At 52.8% G+C, this 12,391-nt stretch overlaps 1 protein-coding gene and 1 long non-coding RNA gene across 2 annotated transcripts in view; both read left to right on the top strand.

The window, feature by feature from the left end:
* RPS7 (ribosomal protein S7) overlaps positions 1-12,391 on the top strand; it is a 175,095-nt gene that overhangs the window by 34,778 nt on the left and 127,926 nt on the right. The gene's annotated exons all lie outside the window — the stretch shown is intronic.
* LOC139440969 (uncharacterized) lies at positions 6,397-7,952 on the top strand. The gene is made up of 4 exons (XR_011651302.1): positions 6,397-6,456; positions 6,759-6,913; positions 7,289-7,540; positions 7,711-7,952. It is a non-coding gene; the product is annotated as an uncharacterized lncRNA (long non-coding RNA).

The raw sequence follows: 12,391 nt of genomic DNA, 5'->3' as shown, positions 1-12,391 counted from the left end.
CAGCTGTGTATTCCCAAAACCTGCGAGTGTGTAACTTTGTTAACCCGTGTCAGCCCTACAAATTCCATCAAATTAGATAAAAGGTGGGGGCCTCTCAGAGTGACTGGATCACGGGGGCGGAGCCCTCATGAATGGATGGGCACCCTTCTAAAAGAGACCCCACCCTGGGCTCATTGAGGGTATGGCTGTGTCAGTTACGGAAAAGTCTGACCACCGTTCTGTGTACCGGAAATGGATATTGAATGTCAACTCTAAATTTTTAGAAAGTTACTAAAACTGAAAAAATAAATAAATTTAAAAGGTATAAATAGAAATATTCCGCATTTTGCCATGTATAATGTGCACCCATGTTTATGGCCCACATTTGTAGGGAAAAAATCTTTCATTTTAATTTTTTAAATTCAATTATTTTTATTTATATTTACATACTTTTTTGTATTTTAAAGGAATTTTAGCATTTATTTTGAATATATTATGGCTGAAGAAATTTTATGTCACAAATAATTATAAAACACACGAACAGACACGAGGTGTTTCAGGTACCACCATGTATAATGCGCCTCCTTATTTCTCCCTCAACAATTTGGGCAGAAAAGTGCATATTATACACGGCAAAATCTGGTAACTCAGAGTGATCTTTCAAAACTATAAATCGGATCCCGTCCTTCTCGTGCCTAAAAGCCTGGCTGGCTGCAGCCCTAGTCAGCGGTGCAGACGGACTCGCTGCCGGGAGGGGCCCACACTGCTGGGTCCCACGGTGCCCTGTCCTGGTGGCGTCTGGCCGTGCAGGTGGTGCAGGCGGAGCTGTGCTGCCCCGAGAGTGTGCTAAGCATTCACTTTGCTGCTCAGTTCTAGTGTGGAGAAGACACACACACACACACACACACACACAATTTTTTTTTAAGCCTGAATTGTTCTCATAACATATTCAACCCACCCCAAGAAATCTTCATGTGCCCCCGCCCCACCCTCCCAGCCCTGGGGGCAGAAGGTCGGGACGGTGCTCCCCGAGCAGCCAGTGACCACGCATCTGGTCGGACGTCGAACAGAGCTGCAGTTCTCTGTGGCGGGAAACGGAGGGAGGCATCTGCTAGGATCAGCCACGCACGAGGGGACTGAACTTTTCATGACACGGTGGCGGGATGGCAGCTGCATGACCCCACCAGGCCCTCGCTCCAGCATCGCCTCCCACGGACCCACGAATAGCCCACAGCAGGAAGCAGCTCCCTGGCCTCTGCGAACCCACGGACCCTCTGCAGAGCCTTTCAGCTCCCATGGCTGATGTCAGACCGCGGGTCCTGGACACCTCAGCCCCGGGATGTGGCCTGTCTCAACCTTTTGATTCCACCCTCACAAAGCCAGGTCTGGGTGCCTTGGATGCTGCTGGAAGACGTGTGAGCACCCGGCAGGGGGCAGGTAGACCTGGTGACCCTGGGACAGGCCCTGAGCGGCCTCAGACTCAGCATGAAAAAGGACACAGAAACCTAAAAAAATAACCAGTGTGGGCGGCTGGTTGGAGCATCGTCCCTTAGACCAAGGTCATGCGTCTGATTCCTGGTTGGGGCGCATGACTAGGCTGCTGCTTCAGGCCCCGGTTGGGGTACATAGGAGAGGCAACTGATCAGTGTTTTTCTTTCACATCGATGTTTGTCTTCCCCTCTCTCTCTCTCCCTCCCTTCCCTTCTCTCCAAATTCAGCGAGCATGTCCTCAGATGATGACTAAAAAAAAAGAACCAGTCAGAAATGAAGAATCCAATATCTCACGTGAAGAATGCACTAGGAAGAATGAACGGTTAGATGGAGCAGAGGACTGACTCAGCCATTTGGGAGACAAGGTGGCAGGAGACACCCAATCAGAGCAGCAAAAGGAAAAACAATGTCAAAATGAGAGTTAAAGAGACCTTTGAGACAACATGAAGCATCACAACACCCGCATCACAGGGGTACCAGGAAAAAAAGAGAGAGAGAGCAAGGTATCAAGAACCTGTTAAATGAAATAATGACTGAAAACTTCTCTAACCTGGTGGAAAAAAAGACACATAAGCCCAGGAAGCCCAGAGAGACCCAAACAAGGTGAACCCCAAAAGGCCCACACCAAGACACATCGTAGTTAAAATGGCAAAGGTTAAAGACAAAGAATTTTAACAGCGGCAAGAGACAGAGAGTGAGATACCCACGGGGGAGCCCTCATCAGACTGGAAGCTGCTTCCTCAACAGACACATTTCAGGCCAGAAGAAACTGACACAAAATATTCAGAGTGACAAAAGCAAGGACCGACAACCGAGACCACTCTGCCCAGCAAGGCTGTCACTTAAAATTGAAGGAACTCGGCCGGATGGCTTGGTTGGTTGGAGTGCAGTCCAGTTGCCAGGGTTGTGGGTTCAAAACCAAGTTGGGGCACAGACAAGAATCAACCAATGAGTGTGTAGACGGCTCGAACGACAAGTCAATCTCTCTCTCTCTCTCTCTCTCTCTCTCTCTGTCTCCCTCACTCCATTCTCTCTCTATAGTCAGTAATTTAATTTTAAAAAATAATAAATTTGAAGAAATACAGAGCTTTTTGGACAATAAAAAGCTAAAGGAGTTCATTACCACAAAACCAGTATTACAAGAACTGTTAAGATGCCTTCTTTAGAAAAAGAAAAAAAAAAGGAGCATAGTTAAATGAATAAAGTGGCAATAAATACATACCTGTCAATAATGACTCTAAATGTAAATGGCCTAGATACTCCATGCAAGGACATGGCACCTGAATGGGTAAGAAAACAAGGATCATACACATGCTGTCTACAAGAATCCCACCACAGAGTAAAAGACACACACTGACTAAAAGTAAAGGGATAAAAAGAGATATTTCATCCACATGTAAATTAAAAAATAGGTAGCAATACCTCTATCTGACAAAACAGAATTTAAAAGAAAAGCTACATAAGAGACAAAGATGCACCCGACACAGGAGCCCCTACAGATGGAAAGCAGATCTCGGTGGACGGGACGGAAGACACCGACAATTACACAGACGCAGCAGGGACTGTAACACCCCACTGACTGCGGTGGCTGATCCTCCAGACAGAAAATCAACAACGAAACAGCAGCCTTAAACGACACACCAGCTCAGGTGGATTTAATTGAAATGCTCAGAGCGTTTCACCCGGAAGCAGCAGAACGCACATCCTTTTCCAGTGCACGTGGGACGTGTCCCAGGACGGAGCACATGTTAGGACACAAAACAAGTCTCAGTGAACTAAAGAGATTGAAATCATGTCAAGTGCCTTCTCCGACCATAATGGCATGAAAACAGAAATCAATCTGATGTATTACATAATTGTAAACTTTATTAACCAATGTCACCCCCAATACATTCAATAAAAAATGAAAAAAAGGAAACAATGAGAAGCCAAAAAGACGTTCTGGAGCTCGCTGGTGGCGGCAGCCCCACAACATCATGTCCTCGCTGCTCCTGAACTGTTCACTCACAGACGGTTCTCACTGTACATCTTGTATGTTTTATCACAATAAAGTACTACGTACAGGATTGAAAAAGAAAAAAGTGAAACACACACGTGAAGGGTAAATAACATGTTACTAAACAATGAATTGCTTAATAACGGGGTTAACAAAAAATCAGTGGATACCTTGAAACAATGAAAATGCGAACACAACCCCCCAAATCTGCAGGACGCAGTGAAAACAGTCCTCAGAGGGAAACTCATAGCTATAGGCCTAACTCCAGAAACAAGCAAAACCTCAAATAAATAATCCAACTTTATGCTTGAAGAAACAAGAAAAAGAAAAACAAAGAAAGACCAAAGTGAGTAGAAGAATGGAAATAATAAAGATCAGAGAAAAATAAACAAAATAGAGTCTAAGAAACAAGACGAAAGATCAACAAAAACAAAAACTGGTTCTTTGAGAAGATGAACAAGATTAAGAAACCTTTAACCAGACTCATCAACAAAAAGGAGAGAGAGACCCACGGCTAAATGCCAGCAATCTGGACTAAATGGGTGAATTCCTACAAATATACAACCTTCCAAACTCAGGAAGAAGCACAAAATCTGAATAGAACAATTACAGCTGATGAAATTAAAGTAATAATCAAAAAATTCCCAACAAAGGAAAGTCCTGGATGGCCTCACAGGTGAATTTTTCCAAACATTAAAAAAAAATAAGTAACACCTGTCCTTCTCAAACTATTCCAAAGATTTCAAGGGGAGGAGTCTCAAGGTCATTTTTTGAGGCCAGCATTATCCTAATTCCAAAACCAGGCAAAGACACCACAAAGAAAGAAAATTGCAGGCCGACATCCCCGCTGAACAGAGATGCTAAAACCCTCAACAAAATGTTAGCGAACAGGATCCGCAGTACAGCAGAAAGATCACACCCCATGGTCAAGAGGGAGTGATTCTGAGGACACAAGGTTTATACAACATCCACAAATCGATAAATGAGATGAACCACATAAACAAAATGAAGATTAAAATCACATAATCATATCAAAATATATGCAGAAAAAGCATTTGAAAAAATCCAGCACCCGTTCATGATGAAAACTTCCAGCAACATAGAGACAGAGGGCACTCACCTCAACATAATAAAAACCAGGCGTATGACAAACCCACTGCCAGCATCGTTCACAGCGGGCAGAGCTACCAGCGCTCCCCTCAAGGTCAGGAGTGAGACAGGGACGTCCGCGTCCACCTCTCTTACTCCACAAAGTACTGGGAGTCCAGCCGCAGCAGTCAGACGTGAGGAAGTAACAGAAAGCATCCCAAAAAAGTTTTAAAAAAGGAAAAAAGTAAAACTGTCATTATTTTCAGATGACATAATACTGTGTATAGAGAACCCTAAATATTTCACCAAACAGCTACTAGAACCGATACGTGAATTTAGTAAAGTAGCAAGATACAGGCAGTATAAATGTCTAGAAATCAGTTATATTTTTATGCACCAATAATGAACTATCAGAAGGAAAACTGAGAAAACAATCTCATTTATGATGGCATCAAAAAAAAAAAAAAAAAACCCCACCTAGGAATGAATTTAGCAAAGGATGTGAAAGACCTGTACTCACGAAATTGTAAGACACTGAAGAGGAAATTGAACAAAATGCAGGTATGTGGATGCAGATAAGTACACAGAGTTCATGAATAGGAAAAATTCACATAATTAAAATGTCCATTCTACCCAAAGCAATCTATAGGTCAATTTAGTTCCCACCAAGGTTCCAATGGTGTATGTCACAGAATTAGAATATTCCAGAAATTTATACGGAACTGCAAAAGACCCAACATAGCCACGGCGATCTTGAGAAAGAAAAGCAAAGTGGGAGGAACCCTACTAGCTGGTATCAAACTACACGTCAAGCCCACAGTACTCAGAACAGCATGGGGCTGGTGTCAACACAGACACATGGGTCAGCGCAACAGCACAGAGAGCCCGGAACTAAACCCACACATCTGCGATCAGTTAATACCCAACAAAGGAGCCAAGAACATACTGTGGGGTAAAGACTATTCAACAAATGGTGTCGAAAAATTGGACAGGGTAGGTATGTGCAAAAAAATGAATCTGGAGCACCTTATTATACCACACACGACAACAAACTCAAAGCAAATTAAAGACTTAAGTATTGGACTCAAAGCCATAAAAGTCCTAGAAGAAAGCATTGGCAGTAAAATCTCAGACATCCCTCGCATCAATATTTTGTTTCGTGTATGTCCTTGGGCACGGGAAACAAAAATTAACAAATAGAGCTGAATCAAACTGGAAAGTTTGTGCACAGCCAAGGAAACCACCCACAAGATGAACAGACAGCCCGCCGACCGGGAGAACACATTCCCCTATGACGCATCTGATGAGGGGTTACTGTCCAAAATTTAAGAAGAACTTACAAAACTCAACACCAAAAAATCCAGTTAAAAATGGGCAAAGGACCTGAACAGACGCTTCTCCAAAGAAGACATGCAGGTGGCCAACAGACATATGAAAAGATGCTCAGTGTCACTCACTGTCAGAGGGATGCAAATTAAAACCACAATGAGACGTCACCTCACCCCTGTCAGAAGGTTCGTCATCAATAAATCAACAAACAGGTGCTGGGGAGGGCGGGGAGAAAGGGGCCCCTCCCTCGTGCTCTGTTGGTGGGAATGCCGACGGTGCAGCCGCTGTGGAAAGCAGGGTGGCGTTCCTCCAAAAATTGAAGATGGATCTGCTTTGTGACCCAGCGATTCCATTTCTGGGAACATATCCGAAGGAACCAGAAAGTAATTTGAAGGAACAGACGTGTCCCATTGTTCACTGCAGTGTGATTTACAGTCGCCAGGTTTGGACGCAGCCCAAGCGCCCGTCAGCAGACGAGAGGGTGACCCACGTGTGCACACTGACGCAGCGGAAGACGGCCGGCAGTGACAAAGCAGGAAATCTCACCCTTCGAGACGGCGTGGGTGGACCCGGTGAGTGTTGTGCAACGTGAAATCGGTCAGTCAGAGGACAAGCACCACAGGATTTCACTTGTATGTGGAACCCAATGAACAAAATAAACTGACACCCAAAGTGGAAATAGGCTCAGATACAGAGATCAGACTGCCAGCTGTCAGAGGGGAGGGGGTGAGGGAGTGGGGGAGGGGGAGGGGTAGACGGTGATGGGGGGGACCAGGCTGGGGTGGTGAACACACAGTGCATCACACAGGTGGTGTGCTATGGAATTGCTCACCTGAAACCTGTACCGTCTCAGTAACCAACGTCTCCCCAGTAGATGCAGTTCAGAAAACGGAAGGACACTGACACGTGCCACCACCCAGATGGACCTGGAAGATATCGCGCTGAGTGAGAGGCCAGTCAGTCACAAGAAGCCCAGTGCTGTGTGACTCTAGGGCCCGCACAGAGCCCTCGGAGTCCTGGAGACCAAAGGTGAGATGGAGGGGAGTCCGGGGTGGGGGCGGGGTGGGGTGGTGTTGAGTGGGGACAGTTTCAGTTGGAGGAGATGGGGACAGTGACGGAGACGATGGTGGTGACGCCGCAGAACAGTATGAATGTTCTTAACACCACTGACCTGAACTGTGCGTGTGGAAGAACAGTAAAAATGGAGAGTTTGACTGTGTGCATTCAACTGAGACGAAACCACGGGAAAAGGAAGAGAAGGCAGGTCTCACCAGCAGAACAGTGGTGGGCAGTGCCAGGCTCCCTGATCTCCTGCTCTCACTGTACACAGAGGGGAGGGGCCGGGGGCAGAGGTGCGCTGGGCGGCCTCGGACGAGCCTGGGTCCCCTGCCGTCCACCTCACAGGCCTGCTAAGAGGAGCGAGGGTGCCGTGTGTGGGGAGTCGCCCCTGTGGGTGCAGGTGCGGAGAGGGGCGCACCCGGGCCAGCCGCTGCCGTCTCACACGTCAGAGGACAGCCAGCCGAGCAGGCCCGCCCGTTGCACAGCCACCTGCAGGTGACCGATGGAACCCTGCGAGGCGACTCCACTCCCAAGCATCCAACCCCACGCAGCCGCCCGTGAAGGAGCCAGCTGAGAAGTGCCAAACGGCCTGAAACGGTAACCTGCTTTTCCTGTTTGCATTAGTAAACGTTTTAACTCCAAACAGTTAATTCCATGTGATAAAAGCACCCAGCACTGGGGCTCACACACACCATCACCAGTGCGTCCGGCCCCGTTCCCACACTGGACACGGATGAAGGCCTTTCCCCCTGTCTCCCCCCACGCAGACCCGGGAGCTGCTGCTGACCTGTGTCCCCGCACGCAGCGTGAGGCCCGGCCCTGAGCACCTCTGTCGCAGGCTGAACGGAAGGACACACGGGTGGACAGACAGGTGGACAGATCGATGGCAGTGACTCCCGGCAGAGGAAAGGGCACGCAGGCACGCATTTCCGTTCTCTCAGTCGGGACTCCTCTCGGAAAACCGTGTGTGCAGCAATTCAAGGGCGGATGGTGACCCCCAATGACTGCCATTAAGGCTGTCCCAAGGCCGGGAATGTGGGGCCAACTTCAATAAACAGATAAGAATCATGTGTAAGTTGGGTATTAATTAATAATGCAGAGCCCCTCAAGTATTCAACAAACTCCTTGTTGTGTTCAGTAACCTAATCTCTAATGTTTACTTACTTTGCAAACCTCTAAGTACTTTACATTTTAATGAAAGTAACAAATGCCCATGGTTAACACATAAAATAGTGCGGAGAGCTGAGTAGACAGGGAGAAATGGGCGGGAGGGAGAGACAGAGGGAGGGGGGAGGGGGGAGGCAGCGATGGGGGAGGGGACACGGGGAGGGGAGGGAGAGAGGACAGAGGGCAGGCCCCCCCAGCCCACCTCCCCTCCTTCCCACCTGCCCCTCAAGGGCACCACTTGAACTGGCGCTGAGGGCACGTCTTGGGGGGCCCCTCCCCCCCCATAAACACAGGTCCCTTCGTGCTCAGCTTCAGTGTGCTTCCTGCTGCCGGGTCGGACGTGGCTCCCTGACCGTCCTGCCTCCCAGAACGGTCAGCGTCATGTCCGAGTCGGTGGCGCGTTGGCAGTTGTGTCTGTGGCCATCGCTGGCGCTTTCTCCCCCCAAAGACGAGGTGCCCCTGATGCCCCCCACGCACCGAAGGTGGCCGCCCAGTCCCCCTCCTGTCCCCGTCCTCCTCTGCCGTGAGGTCGTCCCGCCTTGCTAAGGTTGACACTGCCCGTCTGCTTTCACTCACAATTGAGTCTTCCGGGCTTTGCCTGCAGAATCAGGAAACTGGAAAGCCAGTGAACCTGCGTGAGTTAGAGCGAACCACTGGAACGGAGAGGCCCCCAGACGAACAGTGGTAGCCGCACAGGCGTTGTGTCCTGTGTCGCTGCCAGTGAGGAAAACAGGTGTGTGAGCAGCCACTCGGGACCTGGGGGACGAGCCTCTACCACCCTGACCCCGTGGCGCCCACGGCTGTCCCCGGTCACCCCGTTTCAGCCACAGCCTGGATGGAGGACCTGCACAGGGCCACCCAGGTCGGCAGCTCCAGGGACGTCCCCAGACCAGCTGACCCCTGTCCTACCTTGGGTCAGACTTCCTCCCCACACAGGAGAGGCTCCTCTCGCCAAACTCAGGAGAGCTCTCTCTCCCACGCAACCCAGCCCCCACACCAGCCCTGTCTCCCCAGGCTGGGCCCAGCTGGGCAGGTGTCAGGGAGCATTTCCCCGCCGTCCCCAAGCGCCTTCCCTGGTTGAGAGAGAAGCAGCCCACCCTGGACTCCGCTATGCTGTGCGCTGCGGACCCGCTCAGACCCACCCGGCTCCTCTGTGGCAGGTGCACACGCTCACGCCGCCACTCGTGGGCCAGTGGCCCCATCCTTGCACTGTAACTTCCGGCCTCGCTTTGGAGCGGCCGGTGGCTTTCCTTCATTCTCCGCCTTTCCTGGCCCCACTGCCCACCCCCTCGAGCTCACTGCCGAGTCTGTGGCTCCTTCTCTGGGAGTCTCTTCTGAACCCAGGCAGCGGGCTCCTGGGTAAGTGGCACAGGACGGCCACTCAGATGCCCCCTGGCCCCGCAGCATCACACCCCTGGCACCACGGGCCTCGGTGTTTCGTCCTTTGTGCCAAGCAATGTGATGGCAGAATGTGGCCGCCTGTGCCTGTCACACGTGTCCCAGAGCTGGGCAACTGGAGACTAAACCCCAGAGTGTCCCCAGTGTGTCCTGTGCTGTGCGAGCTCTTCCAGCCACTGTCCTCACACTTCGGAGCTACTCAGCAACAGGAGCACTTCGAGCTGCGGGTGGACACCTGGAGGTGACCCGCACCTGTGTCACATTCACACAGTCACCCCAGGAGAGACCGCTGTGGTCTGCCTGCCTCACCGCGTCCCCCTCTCCGAGCTCTGGGCCTGGCCTGATGTCGGCAGGGCCTCAGATGTTCTGACGACTGCTCCCTGGTCACCTCCCTGAGTCGGTGCCGAAGCCCTACAGGCCTCTGCCGGCGGAGCGGAGGGGCTGATGCAGCGGAGTCCTCACTGCGGGCTTGGAACGTCCTGGGCGGGGAGAGCCGGCGGCGCTGCTCTCCCTGGGACTGCAGGCGAACGCAGGCGCGAACAGTGCACAAAGCCCAAGGCTCCCGCACGGACATGGACATGGACGGACTCCAGGAGAACCGGGAAACCCTCCTGGCGTCGCGGTTTGTGTCCGCGCTGACACCCCGGCGGTGAGACAGCACGCCCTCCACGTTATTGCCTACAGACCAGGCAGACCCAGTCATACCAAAAAAGGATTTAAAAAAAACGGGACCCAGATTTCCTTTCCTTGTCCCCGAGATGTGGCCCGGTTGGTCTGGCTGGGGCCTGGGGTACAAGGGAGAACCCAGGGGACCTGGTGGTGGGCGGCCAAGGGCCATCCCCAGGTCTCCGGCCTCCCCCTCCCGTCCCAGAGGTCCCCACACCTCCAGGCCTCTCTAATGAGCCCTAGGCGAACGGCTCCCTCACTTTGCCACCTGGTTTCTTCCAGGCACCCCCAAACGTGTTCCGCATCCCACACGTCACAACACGGGCAGTGCCGACCCCCACAGAGACCCTCCGGCTCCCTGTCGCTGTCCTGAGGGGAACACCGTGGAGCTGTCACAATGGACTTTTCAGGGTCCGAACCCAGTGAAACCCACTTGCTCTTCATGTCCCGCGGTGTGGGCCAGGGAGCTGCCGCGGCTCAGCCTCTCCACACTGTGACTCAGGCACCCAGAGCTTCTCCCCCCTGAGGCTCCCCAAGTGCCCTGGAGGCCTGCTGCCCCTCCGCATTCAGCTGGCAAGGAGCACAGTCCAGCAGGACAGACGGACAGGCGTGTCAGGAAGACCCGGGATGGGCCACTGACGGCGGGTCCCGCCTCTGGCCAGACCCAAACCGCACAGCTCGGAAACGCAGCGCAGCACGAACACCGTGTGTCTGGGGCGTCCGGGACAGCACACCCGCCTTCCTGTCCGGATTCTGTGCCGCCGACTCCGTCCACCGTCTTCAGGAAGCGTAACCGGAGAGAAGAAAATGAGAGCGTGCCATGCCACCCAACGCAGCACTTCAAAGGACTGTGAGTGAAGACAGCCCTGTGCACTTATCTTCAGAGTTAGTCCACCTGCTCCCCAGACTCACTTTCTTCCTCCCCTTTCTCTTCTCAAAGAGAACACGTCGTTCTGGAGCCACGATGTGGAGCAGGTCCACAGCCAGACGTCCCCCCTGATGACAACACGAGCTCGGGACAGAGCAGAAGCTGGGTCCACGGACCCTGGGTGGAGCAGCAGTGGGCAGACTGGGGACAGAAGTCAAGACTGGACGAGTGACCGGCAGGGCGGTGGCTGGTGGGTCCCCGCCTGGACCTCAGCTCTGTCCCGAAGGCGGTGAGTCTCAGCACAGCTCCCGGGCGGGACGGGAAGGACGCAGGGAGGACTGGACGGGGGCTGTCGGAGCCAGAGCGGGGCTGTGGGCACCCCTCCCTCTCCTCCTCTCCTGGCCCTGCGCCTGCCCCAAGCTGCAGCCATGGCCGGGGCGGACGCTCCTGAGATGCCCAGGAAAAGCCCATCTCTGGCAAGGACCTGGGAAAGGGGGCCTTGTGCTCCGCAGTTTGGGGGAATCCTGCTTATTTTCTCTCTCTCCAGTTTGCCCTGGGAACCACCCAGTTATGTGAAGCTTCCACGCAGCACATGGGGGAGAGGAATCTAAGACTCTGAGAGAAACCAGAGCTTCCAGCACGTGGAAGGTGGCAGAGTCCAGGAGAAGATGCGCTGACGGTGATCTGGGGCCACACGGAGCACCCCGGAAGCCACCACGGCTCTGTCACGCTGGTGCGGAGGTCACCCCCACAGACGCCGAGACCAACCTGTGTTACATCCTCACAGGCTTAGTCAGTGGTCTGCCAACCTCTGCCGCTCGGGGTGGAAGACAGACTACGGATCCCCGTTCAGTAGGGAGGAGGCAGCACGTCCACGGCTGTGCTCAACGGGCACAGGGCCTGGCCCAAAGCCACGGGAGAGGAAGGAAGGGGCCAATTCCTGAAGAGAGGGCCGTGGGGCTGTGCAGGCGAGAGGCACGTCTAGCTCGGGAAGCAGGACCCTAGCAGCCCCGGCCAACTCAAGCCGGCCATCAAGACCCAGGCACTGGACATGGGGCCGGGCTGTTCTCCCCTAAGACGTCAGCTCTGACCACGGGTGACAAAGGCCGCGGAACCAGGGGTTCTGGAGCAAGCTGGAGGCTGTCCCCCAACGCAGAACCCCTCCTCTGTGGCAGAGTGTAGGCAGACAGAACGCCTTTGTCCCGGCCCCCCTTACTGCGGGCATGGCCGGCTCCACCAGTCAGGGCCCCCGCCCCGCAGCCCCCCACAAGCCCCAGCAGCCCCCAGCAACAACGCACCGCCGGTCCCCACACACTTATTAAGCGGAGGGACACGACAGGGCATGGGTT

This window comes from Desmodus rotundus, chromosome 5 (genome assembly GCF_022682495.2).
Source record: "Desmodus rotundus isolate HL8 chromosome 5, HLdesRot8A.1, whole genome shotgun sequence".
Taxonomy (NCBI): Eukaryota; Metazoa; Chordata; class Mammalia; order Chiroptera; family Phyllostomidae; genus Desmodus; species Desmodus rotundus.
The sequence above is the reverse complement of the archived record's forward strand: the minus strand, read 5'-3'. Positions and strand labels throughout refer to the sequence as shown.